The following is a 16,063-nucleotide window of genomic DNA, read 5'->3' on the forward strand; positions in this document are numbered from 1 at the left end:
GGCATAATGTCTTGGCTGGTGCCATCCTCGCTGCACGGGCCCTGTGGCTACTCCAAATGAGGAGAATGGATAGAGCTTCCATTCACAGCCATCCATGTGTGCCCAGTTGCTCAAAGCATCAACTAGTTGCCCAGTCATTCCCCCGATGTGACAGCTAGTACGACTCAGAGGGAGCAGCTACTGCTACGCTAACTCAGAGACACAACACTCTCACAACTCCAGTTTTAACACTAGAAAGACCATGGCAGTCATAGTGACGGTTTTCACATTTTCAATACCTATATCTTTGCTAAATTAAAAGTTGCAATGCTGCTAGTCACTGATTTTTCTTAAAAGTGTCTGTATTTTTATCTAAAATGTTATTCTAACAAAGTGCACAAGGCAATTAAAATATAATCAATTGTAGTGCACTTCAATTCATGATTTTCTTTCTGCAGAAGCAGCTTCATCTTGGTTGCCTGGCATCTTTCATTGTTTCTCACAGAATAAGATGTGTAGCGAACCACTTAAAGATGCTTATTAGTTTAAGTAAAGCGGGCTGAGGAGTTTTTCGCCTGTTTGGCATTCGTCAGATCATGTCATCATGGTAGCATAAACCAAATTTAGCTCATAGTTTACAAATTAAAGCTCAATACTTGAGCACAGAAGTTAGGGTGACCATACATCCTGATTGCACCCCCAAAATGCTCCTTTTTTTGCAAATAATACACAAAAGAATTAGCGCTGATTATATGCAGGTGAAAAACCGTCCCAGTTTGGGCAATAAGCACATTTATTGCTTGGTTTTCCATAGGCCAAGTGACACACAGGTTGACAGAACATTACAATTTTCAGGCCGAGAACTCATTCCTGCAGAGACATGCAACAAAAAGTACACCTTCCAGCACATAAGACGATTATAAGAAATGTGCTATTCAAAGACTGGAAACCAGGAAAATACAGCAAACACAGATCTGTACCTCTGCTGTTGTCACTAAATCACCAAAACATTATTTTTAGATAAACTAGTTAGCTTGGAAATCAGTCACTGGTCAGATAGTAAGTCTAACTTAGAATATCTGAGTTTATAAAAGTTTCTTAAAGTTAAAAAGTTTAAAAAAAAAATGCATTTCTGGTTTAATTTTTATTTTTTAATAAACCTTATTTGATAACAAATTCTGGTCCTTACACCCATAGATATCAAGACATAGTTGACGCATTCGCTATCTTATTTTTTTACTCAATATTATTTTAATAATGTCATTAAGTACAATATTTAAAATATACAGTGATGTCATATAAATCTATTGGCATTAGTAAAGCACGCAGTTCTTATTGCCCACTCCAAAAAATATGATTGCCTTAATTTTCTGCTACCCCAAAGACCCATAAATCAGTCATCAGAAGACTGGTATTTGACTTGAATGCAGGAAAATTATCTCATTTTGACGATAAGCATTATTATAAGCACCGCAGAGAGAGAGAGAGAGTCAGTAAGTGCGGCACACTGTACTGTCAGTCTGATTATCAGTTAGATTTAGGCTTTTTAGACAACATAAAGATGATCAAATAAGCCAGGAACATTCAGCTTTGACTTCAGTCTTTCCTTCTTTGTTTTGCCACTTTTTGTTGTACCATAAAGAAAAACATCACGAGAAATTAGAAATCACGTGACTCATTCTGTGGACAGGTGGACTTTTACCTGTTGAGAGTTTTCCTCATGTAGCGCCCTCTCTCTGCCCCCCATGGATCATCTGATGATCCGTTCAGAAAATTTTACAGAAAAAATGCCCTGACATTTCGGCCGTTGTGTCCTCACAAACTACGCACTGCAAACTCAAAAATCATCAGGTGAGAAAAGGCATGACGACTCACAGTGTATGCCTGCCTATAGATTAAAGGCCAGTTGCAAGATGAGAGGGAGATAAATCATCTATAAAAATCTATTTGGAGAAACAAAAACTATCCAATTATAGATTCTAAATATTCGATTACACCTGATGTTCCCTGTACATATAATAGACATAATAGTTTTGTTTTTTTTTTTATTTAAAGTTGATCAGACCCACAATCAGTACCTTGATTTAACTCCAGTAAGTAATCACTATCATGTTCAAGCTTTCAGCTTTATAACAAAACAAATTTCATGTAGATTGGTTCAGGATTAAGCAAGGTAGGGCAGATTTTACAGGCGAAGTGGGTTTATTTACATTGATCGTTTGCTAATCCCGCCCGTTCCAAGATGGCGGACCAGCAGACACACAGCGGCTACGTTTAACAGCTGTGGACACGTCATCTTTGCATCCATATCTATGTTTACATCCATGAAATAACCACATTGCAAACTTTACATACTGAGAAACATTTTATTAAAGACCCTGTGAAGCGAAAACAGATCTGTATTTAGGTTTGTTGTATGATAAGTCACTGTGTTATGAGCCCCCAGGTCAAATTTCAAAAAAATAAAACTTATCCAAATTTCTAAAATCAACCCTCAATATTATGAAAAATGAGGCAGTAAAAACTCATCCAGGATGGTGTGGGCATGTCTGTTGAATGAGCTGAAGCCACGCCCACTCAGGAGAAATACGATCCTCTCAAATTAAAAAAAAATGATACAATCTGAATTGTGAGAAGCATCATGCATCACGCTATTAGCCTGCTCCTTGACCTTTTGTTGACCTGAAGATATGAAAAGAAGATATAAAGCCTGTTTTCTGGCTCAAATCTCCGTTATGATTCTTTAAATAATCCATAGGCCACTGTGGATGATAGATTTGGCAGATTTACCTCACAATGAACAAAAACTTGCATTTAACTGGTTTTTAACTTTCATGAAGGCAGTGGCATCAGCTAACAACAGACTGTGCTGAGATGAACAGCTCTGTGATTTTATATTGTAGTGTTAAAGGGGCGGGGTCATTCCCCACTGTGGACTTGTGACATTGTGAGCCCACATTTTAGCCCCGCCCATATTAAACCAAGCCAGGAAAGAGGTAATAACATTTCTAACAGTCTCAATCCAGAATTCAGTCACAAGAAGATCTCAGTGTTTTCACATGTTTATAACAACCATATTCGAACATATCTAGTGTGTTGAGACAAAAACTTTGGATTTCACTTTCCAGGGCCTTTAATAAAGCAGAAAAAGGTCAGAGGTCTAATCCAGGATTAGATTATGTACAGAGCCGATTTAGAAGTAGTAACACAAACTGTGGTTTGCTTTAGCTTCATTAGCTTTAGCTAAAGCTAACATAGCTATGCTAGCTACATAGTTAGCATTACTACCTAAGGCAGAGTCACCAAGTTATCTTATGCAACATACGATTTAGCAGTCTAAGCTAAATATAATATAGCTATATAGATTATGTATCTACATAGATTACATAGCTGCTGTCTTAGCTTTTGCTACATTAGCTATATAGCTCTGTTATTTATAGCTACATGAGCTTTACCAATGGGAGCTTTAGCAAACAGCTAAATCTAACATAGCTACATAGATCAACTAGCTACATAGCTTACATAACAGCTTTGTGGTCTTAGCTTTAGTAACATTAGCAATATAGCTTTATTATTTACAATTATGTTAGCTTTAGCAATGGTAGTTTGGGCAAATGCATTAGCTAAAGCTTATATAGCTATGTAGATAATGTATCTATGTAGCTTACATAGCTGCTTTATGAGCTGAGCTTTAGCTACATTAGCTGTGTTATTTATAGCTAAGTTAGCTTTCACATCATGAGCTTTGGCAGTGTTAACTTTAGCAAATGTAGCTATTCAGATAACCTAGACACATAGCTTACATAGCAACTCAATGAGCTTAGCTTTGATTATGTTCGCTACATAGATCTGTTAGCTATGTAGCTCCATTAGCGACGCAGGAATGTTTTCATGGAGGAAAAGCTTTTTTTTTCCTGGAAGCAGACCATTTATTCATCTCAGATGAACAGCAGTGAGAGTGGCGATCAGAGATGAATGGCTGCAGCCAGACTATTGAAAAATTTTTTGTGATTTTGTTAAAAATGCATGTTTTTTTTTTTTTTTTTTTTTACTTGAATATTTGGATTTTTTCCTCAAAAATTAACAGATTCTCTTCATTCTTTCATTTATTGTAGATAAGCCTTAATATGCTGTTGTAATAATGGTGTGAGTAGGCCTATTATGTTGGGATTTTGTCAGCTACAACAATTCAAATTTTATGTTTACTTTTTCCACATGGATCCTGCTTTCTTAGATAACAGTTGGGACCGTATGTAAAAAAAAGAATGGGAAACCCTAGTCTACTGCAAATACAGCTGTTTTTATGTGGAATAATTATGATTTGTTTTATGTGATGACAAATACTACTGAAAGGTTTACATTAATTACATACAATGTGCAGTTCTGTGTTATGTTATTTCAAAAGAATAAAAATATCCCCATGTAATGAATGTATTTCTGTTTGTATTGTGTATCTATTATGGTTTGTAATCTAGCAGTCAGAATGACTGCTAGATCACTCAATGATAAACTTGCACTGTCTGGGCCGATAGTTTTAAGCATCACAGTAAAAAAATTCTTTTGCGTTCCAGGGTTAGCATGAGGCACACTTGGGCTCCATGCTAAATAATTTCCCACTTTTTTTTGGGGGGGGGGGGGCTTTGCTTAAGTTGTGTATGCATCGACTTTTTAGTGTTGCCTCATTAAACAATTCATTTTATAGAAGGGTACAGAAGAGGCCAAGTAGTTCACCTAGAGCTGTGAGAAAAGGGGATTTGGCGCATTGTGTTTCTGAACAGAACACTCCCATATTCAGCAGACGGCTCCCCGCTCTGCTCTGTGCCCCCACTGCACCCCTATGCATAGACAGAGTCTGTGGGGGCTCGATCAGCCTAATGAAAATTACATTCACACCCGCGCCACTCCTGCCTATACAGCCTACATTATGCAACAGATGAGCATTGGGGGCCACGGTGTCTAAGTTTGATAGCATTTCTTAAGCAGGATCAAACTGGAAGCGCGGGAGGAGTGTTGGCAGTGATGTGAATTTGATGAGTTCAACAGTAAAAATATTCACTTTTCACGTATAATGAGAGAGAGAAACAGGTCGGCACGGGGTGGAATTTTGGAGACGTTTTTTTGGGAGGAATCTTCTTTGCAATATCATTATGAGGGATAAAATTGATATAAAAATGAACTTTTTGGAATAATTGACTCAGTGCTCATAACGAGAGGGGATCCCGTCATTTGTTATGAGCCAAATGTATGCTACAATATAGAAAATCCAGTTAGGAGGAAAGTGATGAGTTTCAGGAAGGCACTGAAATCTACATGCAAATGCATAATAATCACACATCTACAATATTGCAGTGTTAAGAAAAAATACCTTGGATTCAATTATCATGTGGGCTGGAATAATCATAATGTTATTGGAAACTCAATTATGGAGGCAAGCCATGTCTGAAAATTAGCTGAACTTAGCTAAGGCAAGTCAGCCCCTTGAATTCATCAAGTATGGATTATCACAATATTACATGTTCACTTTGATTCTGCTGTCCAAAGACAAACATTCACAGTCACTGCTGCATACTCCCCACGTTTGTTTTATTCATGAACTGCGCTCTGATCTATTATACATACAAAACTGATTCTATGCTGATCGCCTCGGGCTAAGAGGCTCAGACATAGAATTAATTATATTATATACACATGCATGATAATTGTGTACGATTCGGTCAAACACAGAGGTATTTCTCTATGTGTGATTACCATTGTTGCTTCAGCGGCAATTATTTTCATTATTGTTGCTAATATTGTTAATGTTATTGTTTTCTCATTACAGCATTTCTCTGGGGCTTATTTTTAAGATATTAGGATGTATGTGACCGCTACTCTGGAATAAATCATGGCGCTGGCTGACGAGGCCCATGACATTAATACATAAACGGCATGCTCATATAGCAAGAAAATTACTTTGAAATTAAACACCAGGCTAGCACAGGTCGGGCACAGGAAAGAGAGATAAGGGCGCTAATTCATTAAAAAATATTAATGAAATATCCCCCTCTACACAGCGTGCACGGAGACAACCATACTTTTGAATATTGCAACATTAAAAGTATTTCCTCTGGCTGATACGAAGGGTCGATCTTTGGTTATTATTAATATTATATTGGTTGATACTTGTACTCTGTTTTCCATGCATGAGTGTGATTGAAAATATTTCCACTTGGTACTGGGAGCGTCATGCTTGGTTTGTTATCAAATTACAACACACACTGCAAGGTCCAATGTGATTCCACCCCAAGATTGTCCAAAGACATTTACAGTGAATTTAGTGGGTTTATGCAGAGTTTATTATGAAAAAAAGTGGAGGTCAATTGCATGCCTGGGTGGCATTTGTAATAAAGATGATGTGTTTTGGCATGGACCATGGAAAATGTGGGGATCTCTATTGATATTTGCATAGATGCATTGACAGTGTGGATGCAAATCCAGTAAAGGAATGCTGATATTTTCTCATGAAAAGATCGGAAAAAGTACAATTTTTACACACAACTAGGGTTGTAGCATTTCACAGAGGTCACGGTTTTTCATTGTGAAAAATATAAATACTTGGTTTTGTAATTTTAGGTTTTCTTCTATTTTAACTGACAGTGCTACTTAGAGTTTGTTCCATCTAGTTTTATGTAGCACCATCTGTGATAGATGGTACAGCTTTGTTACACCCATCATATATAGAGGCCAGATTTCAGTGCTGCCATATAAAGTTAAAACAAAAAGTAAGGAAATTTGTGTTTGGTACATTATTACTTTGTTGTAACAATGCTTCTTGGTAATAAATCTTATATCGTTGGAAAGCCTGTTTATTACCCTTTTAAATGATGCCACATTTGTAAGGATCATGCATTTGTGGGATGAGCAGCAGAGCTGAGTATGTGGGTTGCGCCCATGAAAAATGTGCCAAATCTTCTCTGCCGATGCCAAACAGCTTATTTTGCTGTTGCTATTGACTCTTGTTTTGAGCTTCTGGTACCCCCAGATGCTGCCAATCAGGTCTGTGAGCATGGGCCCTGCTACAGTGGTCAGTAGATGTCTGCTTCAAGAATCTGCATGCCACGTTTGACTGATCTGGATAGGTGGTGTCCTGCAAAACCAAGTTGGGCATTGTTTGGAGTTAACCCTAGTACCACATCCAAACTGAAGGCCAAGTTCCATATAACGGGGAATGTCAGAGATAGGCCACGAAGTGGGTGTCCCAAGAAGACAACACCCCAATAATACTGTTTTCTCACCCTGTCAGCAAGAACTCTATTCTCCAAGATGACAACACTCATCCCCCACAGAGTGGGGTTTATCAAAGACTACCTCCAGAATTTTGGAGTGGAGAGGATGGAATGTCCTGCCAGCAGTCCTGACCTTAACCCCATTGAACACTTGTGGGATCAACTTGGGCGTGCTGTTCATGCCAGAGTGACCAACACAACCACGCTGGCTGACTTGCGACAAATGCTGGTTGAAGAATGGAATGCCATCCCACAGCAGTGTGTGACCAGGCTGGTGACCAGCATGAGGAGGAGCTGCCAGGCTGTTGTGGCTGTGTATGGTTCTTCCACACACTATTGAGGCTTCTGTTTGTTAAATGAATATATTGTTAAATTGTCAATATGTCTTGTTTCTTCAAACTTCAATCATCCAATCCACCAAACACCCAACAAGAGTCAATGGCAGCATCAGCTGTTTGGCATTGGCAGAGAAGATTTGGCACATTTTTCATGGACGCAACCCACATACTCAGCTCTGCTGCTCATCCCACAAATGCATGATCCTTACAAATGTGGCATCATTTAAAAGGGTAATAAACAGGCTTTCCAACAGTATAAAATGTATTGGCAAGAAGCATTGTTACAACAAGGAAATAATGTACCAAACACAAATTTCCTTACTTTTTGTTTTAACTTTATTTGAGATCAGCTCCTCTGACTCACACCCTCATCAGCTGACAGCCAGCTGATTGCTCCAAGCACGCTAATGGCTAATTGCACTCATGCTGCCATATCTAAACTGCTCTAGCCTGAGTAGCCCTGCAGCTCCCTCTGCAAGCTGCTTTTGCAACCCTCCTCCACCCCAGCTCCTCCTCTATGCTATATCTAACTGTATCAATGTCATTCTATTGTCATTGATGCCTGCTCTGCTCTGAGTTGTCTTTGGGGAGTCCTGGCCAAAATGAAAAAGGGCTGACCCTCTTTTACAGACTAAGTTATAATTAAGGATTTACATGCTACTACCTCAACCTTGCTAAGCAGACGGATTGGCCAGGCTCCATGTCTGTCATCAAGCAAATCCATCTTGCAAGCACCTAGTCTACGTTTGTGCCAGGTCTGAAAATGGATCTGACCAACCATCATTTGAGGAGATCAAGGCAGTAGCCATGGGCAGGGTTTAGTTGAACTGGAAGCCAATAGCAATGGCTGCTGGTGTAGTGATTAGCTTGGATGTAGCTAAAATATAGCGGCAGTTTTATCATAACCTGACCCGATACTTTAATAATGCAAGAGCAAAATACAGCATGACAGATAAGAGATTTTGACTTTCAGGGGTTAGTTGCTGTGCGAACCAGAATACAATGGCTTCTAGTGTAGCAATTAGCTCAAATGTAACTTTAGCTGCAGATCTGACCAGCACATCTTTTTTAAAACAAGAAGCAAAAGCTACACTGAAAGGGCCTGCATTGAAATGAGGTTATGATTGTCTCTGGTGTTCAGTTGTAGCGATAGTCCACAACTAAGACGGTGATCCGGATCACTCCCAAAATCAAATTCGCCAATTACTCCCTCCCCGGTGGGGTGGAGACACGGTGAGGCAAAGCACTGGCTTTGCTACATGTGGACTGTCATGGTGGAAGCAACCATGGTCTCACCGGACGACTGAAAGTCATGGCAGAGGGTGAATATTCCTCTATTCCTCCCAGCATTGTGAGTATTCTCACTACAATTCGCTGTCTTTCTCTCTGTTACGCTCTGACTCTCCTCCTTGACCAGGCGTGCGTCTTTCAAACTCTATAAACTCTAAAACTTTAAATAGAAACACACCAAAAAATGCTGCTGGGATTGAAGTTACTCATGTCCGTCATCTCCTGGTGTAAAGTGGTAACAGCGCAGACCTCCGCCATTAGCCCTATCTCCCAATAGTAAAGAATCCTTTAAAAAAATTCCTGGATCCAGACGGTGATCCAGATCAGTCCCAAAATCTAATCAGTTCTTCCTTATGCCATTTCTGACATTACCTGAAAATTTCATGAAAATCCGTCCTTGACTTATTGAGTTATCTTGCTAAAAAACAAATGAACAAACCCACCTGATCTCATAACCTCCTTGGCCAAGGTAAAAATTAAGAAAAAGCTACTGAGGTGGGTACGTTTGAATTTAACACACCACAAACCAAGGAAAACCCAAAGAGTGTTAGGGTTAGGCACCTGGGGGGATTTGAAAATGACCTACCACAAACTAGCGAAAAACCCAACAAGGGTAAGTTTGTCACTTCCGGCCCCTCTGTCAAGGTCACCCCACCATAGAGGTCTGCAGCCAGATGCCTCCAAGGTGTTGTTGCACTTTTCCCAACCGGCTTCAGCATGAGTTTTATCCTCCTTCAGGCTCCACCACTGGAAAACCTAGCAGTATCTGTAGAGCTCACGTTACTACCGGAGCTGTGCATGTCTACTACGGCATTTGGTCTTGTTGGTCTTACTGGCCTGTAATGAATGTGATAGACAAAACATTTGTCCAATCACCTTCCAAGAGAGATATTAAGTGTGTCAACTGTTGCTGTTGTTAGGGGGGACAATTACTGTTAGTATTATTGTTAGGGGGGACACTGCCTGGTAAATAAAGCTATAAATGATACAGTTAGCATTTAACTAGTAGGTTTGGATTAAATGTCTGGCGTACATCCATTGCAGGGTTATAGCCATTGAAATTTTTTGGGATTTTGTGATCAGTGACTTAAGGTTGTTTTGCAGGGACTTGCAGTTTTCATGCTTTTTTAACATTTTAGCATTGGTATTGAAGCTACTTGGCTTTTAGTCATATCTGTTTACTTTTGTGGTTTTTTTTGTTTCAGATATGCATATGAGACTTCCCAGCCCCTGTACAGAAATAAAGCATGCGATTAATCTTGATAAAAATAATAATGCACTAATTATAGACCTTAATTAATCACTGTTAATACATAAGGCAGTCAGCCTAGTTATATTTCATTTATATTATTAATATTATTCAGTTTTGAAAAAAATCTCCAATTTCTTAAACATTTTATTTTATGCTGTTGAAATTTAAGTTTCATCATGATATTTGCCACGAAAATATGAATAACTATGCTTTGCAGAGGAAATTGGGGAAAAAAGGCTTAACTTAAAATAATTTGTCTCCTTTGTATGAAGGCCCCCTTCTGCACATTTGTAACTAAAGCCCTGTTTTTTTTAGTTTTCTTTTTTGAGTATTAACCGCATTTGTATACATTTATGTTAACAAGTGTAGCAGAGATGTATTCATACGTGAGTCAATGATATCAATAAATAGAATAAAATCAAATGGCAGACTGTACAGAGGGTATGGATTCTATAAAACCCTGAATACAGAGTATTCACATTGCAACAAATCACACAAATAATACATGAAAAAATGCATTAAATCCCCTCTTTTCCTGCTGTCCAGTATATTTGATTGCACTCACTTAAGTTTCCCTTGTTTGTGTGTCTCAATGTCTCTGCTTTTGTCAACTTTAAGAGTTCCTTTCAGTTCACTCTGTCACCAGCCTTACCCTCGTTCCCCCTGCATCGCAGCCTGCCACGGCTGAGCTGGGGAACATGCAGCCTCGCTCCAAGACGACTTCAATCCCCTATTATCAGGAGAGCGCACATTGCCGCTCACAAGGGTTTAATTTATTTGTGCCTGTTTCAGCCCAAGATTAAAGTTTAATTGGCGCTGACTGGCAGCTCCCAAGTTTTGACTAATTCTCCTTATCGGGAATCCTTACCGAGTAGCTGTGGGCAATGTGAGGCCTGCCTGCCTGCCTGCTTTCCCGTGTGCACGCCGGCAGTGCCCACACATACACATTTACACACAGAGGCACACATGCAGTCAACATAGTAATCCCTTATTTTAATTGGTCGATGCATTGAGTACCTGTGACTGCATATTCATTTGAGTTGTGTGTTTTCTAGGTGTGCTGACACAGTTATGCATGTTTTAGTTGTGTATATGTGTATGTTTGAGTGGTTATACATGTGTTAGCACCATTCCTCATTGGCAAGGCCCCAAAAGCTCCTGGATTGTTGGGTAATTAGACATGCATCATATTATTTACTTCAGACTTTATAATTGATTTGTAAAGGTGGAACCACAGCGCTATAGTGCATGCAGCTCTTGTGTTGCAATCCGAGGCTTTGTGGCTTTTTTCTGTTGATAAATGTACACATTCAGGAGTAATATCTCCCTCAATGCTGCAGACACAAGGGTGGAAAAGCACAGGGTGAAAAAACATTGGATTGTGGGTTGATGCAGCTTTTGCTGCCATGAATCGTTCTAGCATAAATCATTATAAAGTGCATTACCGTAGAGGGATCGCATTTCCATAAGTGTGTGCTCATGCCAGAGTGATACACAAGCGTAAATAACACTGATAATCTCAGCCTGTGTTTGATCAGCCAAATCTGAGTTTGAGGGTGCAATCATTTGTGACCTGTAATATTAGTGGCAGCTATTAAAAGCTGTGGAGGATTTGCAAAGCTTCATTTAGTCCGTCGGGGAGATGTGCGTGAAATAGAGTTCCTTTGGTCGTAACTAATGTCTCTAATTCTAATGAGCAGAGCTTCTGTGTTGTAGCTACATGCTCCTAAACTGGGAAGCAGTGGATTAAGAGAGTTCTCATGAGGGCAAATGGACCCGAGTTCAAAGTCATTGGCTCTGATCAGGCATACAAAAGCACAAAAGCCTGTAATTGATTCTACTGATATACTTTTGTATGTATCTCTGAACACATATTCATCCTATTAAAAAAAAACTGATGATGAATTAAAGGTGTTATAAATTTTGCAATAGGATGTCTTTGAAGATTTGATGACTTTGGGACTTTTCCAGCAGTTTGTGAAATTAATAGTGCATCAGTGTTCAAAGGTTTTGAAGTGAACACAACAAAAGCTGTACAGGTTGTGCTTTACTGAATCACAAGTGTCTGAGGCTTTAAAGAATTTATACCCAGAATTTCAAAGGAAGATGAGGAAAAACAACAGGGGAAGAAATATGCAGAGAATCGAGAAAGTAGCATTGAGGAAGTGGATGGTAGAAGTTAAAAGGGTTAAAAAAAAATGAGGAGACTAAGGAGAGGAAATACAAGAAAACCAACTATTCAAGCCAGGGTAGGGCAGTCTCTCAGTTGCATAATGACAAACTTGTGCCTATTTCAGATTGGGTGCGTGTTGTTTGCATGACAGCTGCAGCACAATTTAGCTTTTTAAAGCTTAACACAGGGATTTATTGGCCACAAATTTATTTAACACCCTGATGGCACAGTTTCATCTGTCCACAAATTATGAAGGTTCAGAGCACAGTTCACTAGCTGTGAGAGACCAAAGGTCTCCGTGCTGCAGACATACACTCATGTATGTACAGGCAGAGGACCAAACACAGTTCAGTCAGGACCACTTTGTTAAGAAACAAACCTGATTAGCGGTTATACATTGTCACCTTTGTAGGCAGTAATTAATTGGGGATTTGGGGAGATTTACACTGAAATCAAAGTGTTTAGAAAACCCTTAAGATGTAAGTCTGCACATGACTATTCTTGAGATTGCACAGCTGTATTCAACTGTGCTTCTACCACCCGCAGATACTGTAGGGGGTCCCCAGTCTCTGGCACCTTTATTTTGGGGGTCACAGACGGAAAAGTTTGTGAATACATGCCTTAAAAAATGTGTGACAAAACGTCTGCTGTGCTTTTATTTTGAATATGTCCTTATCTCTTTGTTATGTTGCATCTTTTGCACCATCTCAGATCCAAATCTGATTCTTCATTTGAAACATTTTAGTTCTGATTTTTTTTTTTTTTTTGAAAAATTTAGGAAGTTTAAGAGGTGGTGATGGGTCCTCAGGCCAGACCAGTTGAGAACCAGTGCTCAAGATTAATTGATGAAATGTGGCGCACAAGCTGGCAGCCTGAAAGTCTGTACTCGTAAACATGCATGCTGAAATTAAAATCAAGTAAGCTGTTTCGCAGGTGCCACACACATTCAGTTTGAAACAGCCAGTAGTCCAGAGTTAGCACATTATTCAAATAATGTGCTAAAACTGGGCATTGGTGTATAACATGTCAGAACTTGCTAGGGGCATGTGGGGATATAGCTTATATCACATGTATTCACATCAACACAGGTTAGAACATTTTCAGGTGTGTTACCAAACAAATAGGACAGCAAACATCAAGAATTTGCCTATTGCTGTGCTCCATTGGCATACTGCCCAAGTTAATGGTTTTCAGTTGGGTGGCCTTTGACCTTTCATTACAGTTAACACTGACGTCTGATTGTCTGAGAAGAGACGTACTTAATAAGTTGAAAGAGGATATGATAAGCTAATGCTAAGAAGCTGAAGTTGGCCATGTCATTAGCGGTGATTAGCTAACCTGCTGCAAGGTAATGTTATACATGATGTTGCTACACAGTGTATGGGGTTAATATCTGTTTGCAGTAAACTTTGCTAACACTTTGTAGCCTTGCCTTCAACAAATGTAGACATCCTCGTTGATCTTCTTTACATTGAACCGACAGTGTGGTCTGTCTGGCAAAAAAGATGGTATTTTACCAAGTTATAACTCCATGATATTGTTTTAAATATCAACTTAATTCCTTGTAATATTGTGGCACTTCTCTAACAATAAGGTGGTAACCATATAACCCTAACCCTCATAAAATCTTGGCAATTCTATGTTATGTAGGTGGTATTTTACCCTAACCAAAATCCTTGTAATACAGTGGAATTGTCTAGTAATAAGGTGGTATTTTAACCTAATCCTTGTAGTACTGTGGCAATTCTCTGTTAATGAGGTGGTATTTTAATGTAATCCTTGTAAAACTGTGGCAATTATCTGGTAATTGGGTGTTATTTTCCCCTAAACCTAACCCTCATAATATTGTGGCAATTCTGTGGTAATTAAGTGGTGTTTTACCCTAACATTGTAATACAGTGGCAATTCTCCGGTAATTATGTGGTATTTTACCCTTAGCCAAACCCTTGCAATACAGTTAAATTCTCTGGTAATCAGGTTGTATTTTACCAAGTAATTTCTTAGAAATCAGATGATAATTTCCAATATTAGTTGCAAAATAATTCCCAGGTAATTTCTTGTTTTTGGCCCAGCAAGTGAGTCCTTTCTGAATAATTTACAAGTAATTTTTAGGGTTAGGGGGATAGGGTAAGGTTAGGGTTATGCTAAAATAAGACTTACTGACAAGAGAATCGCCACAAAATTACAAGGAATTACTTGATAATTAATACATCATCACAATGTAAAAACATCCTTAATATTACTTTATTCCTAGTTATTACTTGGTGAACTCATTTAAAGGTAATGACTTATTCTTGAGAAAATACTAGATAATTACGTATTACTATGCAATTACTGGGTAATTAGGTCCCCTTAAAATAAAGTGTTACCATAATGTGATTAGTGTTTGAAGGGATAGGCCTAGCGATTAACTGTCATGGTAGAAACTGTATGAAAAGCAATTCTTATCAGTCTTATTTAGACATCAGAAAAAGAGATTCACCTTATTTCTTTCTTTTTTTATATACAGAAAGAAAACCACACAGGCTAGCCCCCCTCATTCTAAATACTGATTTTCCTTCAAAAAATCAGAATCAGGATGTATTCACCGCCTGTATGAGCTGTGCTGATAAAGACATGAGCCTTTCAGACTAAATTGTTTTCTTAAACCAGGCCATGTTGTTTGATAAAATGCCCACACATGCATGGATTCACTCCTTTAAGACTTAGGGACATTTTTATCAGTGGCTTAAGAAGGGGTTAGTGTGTTTTTGCTTCACTGTCTACATATATGTGGTTTGGTGTCTGGGATGTAAGTGTGAAGGGCTGTCTGTGCTTGGAGATGGGGGAGGTTGTCTTCTAATGAATCCCCCAGGTCTGAGGGTCTTTCATTGACGGCTGCTAATTTCACTTGACACTTCTTAGCCGCTGCTGAGCACGGCCTGGCAACCAATCGGCACACATCAGTCTCAATCAGGAGATGCCCCTTCTCTAGTACCCACACACAAAGACACTATTTAATACAGGGTCAGGGCTGGTATCACTGTTTCCACAACAACCATCCCCGAGGAGAGCACCTGATCCTGAGCACCAGGAGATGGTTTTACTCTGCCTTGACCTGTGGGTGCTAAATACGGCTCTGTCTTGGTTGTCACACCTGTCACACCTTAGGTAGAAACACACTGATACACCACTCTAGGCCTCCTCTCTGCTCGTCTCTCTTCAGAGCAAAAAAAAAAAAAAAAAACCCTCTCGATAACATCACCCTGGCTTATTGCCACTTTTTGCACGCTTCATGACAACTCCTCTAAAACACTGCGTACACCACCTGAGGAGTTAAAGAGTGGATTCCTCTCGAGCTGAAGTCAAGCAGCACCAAACAAACAGCACCCAGGAGACAGATGGTGTCAGGCTGCAGAGCTGAGGCACATGGGAGAGTGAGCCAAATAACACGGTTGCCAGCTATAGTAAAACACCTTTTGTGCAAAGTGTAGACGTGTGTGCTTTTACTATGTACAAGCAGGGATCGACATAAACACCCGCCATTCCGCCAGATGTGGATGGATCTCAGCAGTGGTGTGTAATACAATGACACACCAGATAATTTTTAGGGTTGAACTTTAATGCCTTCGTGCTAAGCCAAGGTCAGGAGGCATCATGTTTTCAGGTAGTTCACCTGTCTGTCCATCTGTCCAGGCTTTTCTTGTAAACCCAATATCTCAAAAACACTTTGACAGATATTCATCGCACTTTTTCACAAATGTGCACTATAACCTAAAGTTCAACC

This window comes from Cheilinus undulatus, linkage group 19 (assembly GCF_018320785.1).
Source record: "Cheilinus undulatus linkage group 19, ASM1832078v1, whole genome shotgun sequence".
Taxonomy (NCBI): Eukaryota; Metazoa; Chordata; class Actinopteri; order Labriformes; family Labridae; genus Cheilinus; species Cheilinus undulatus.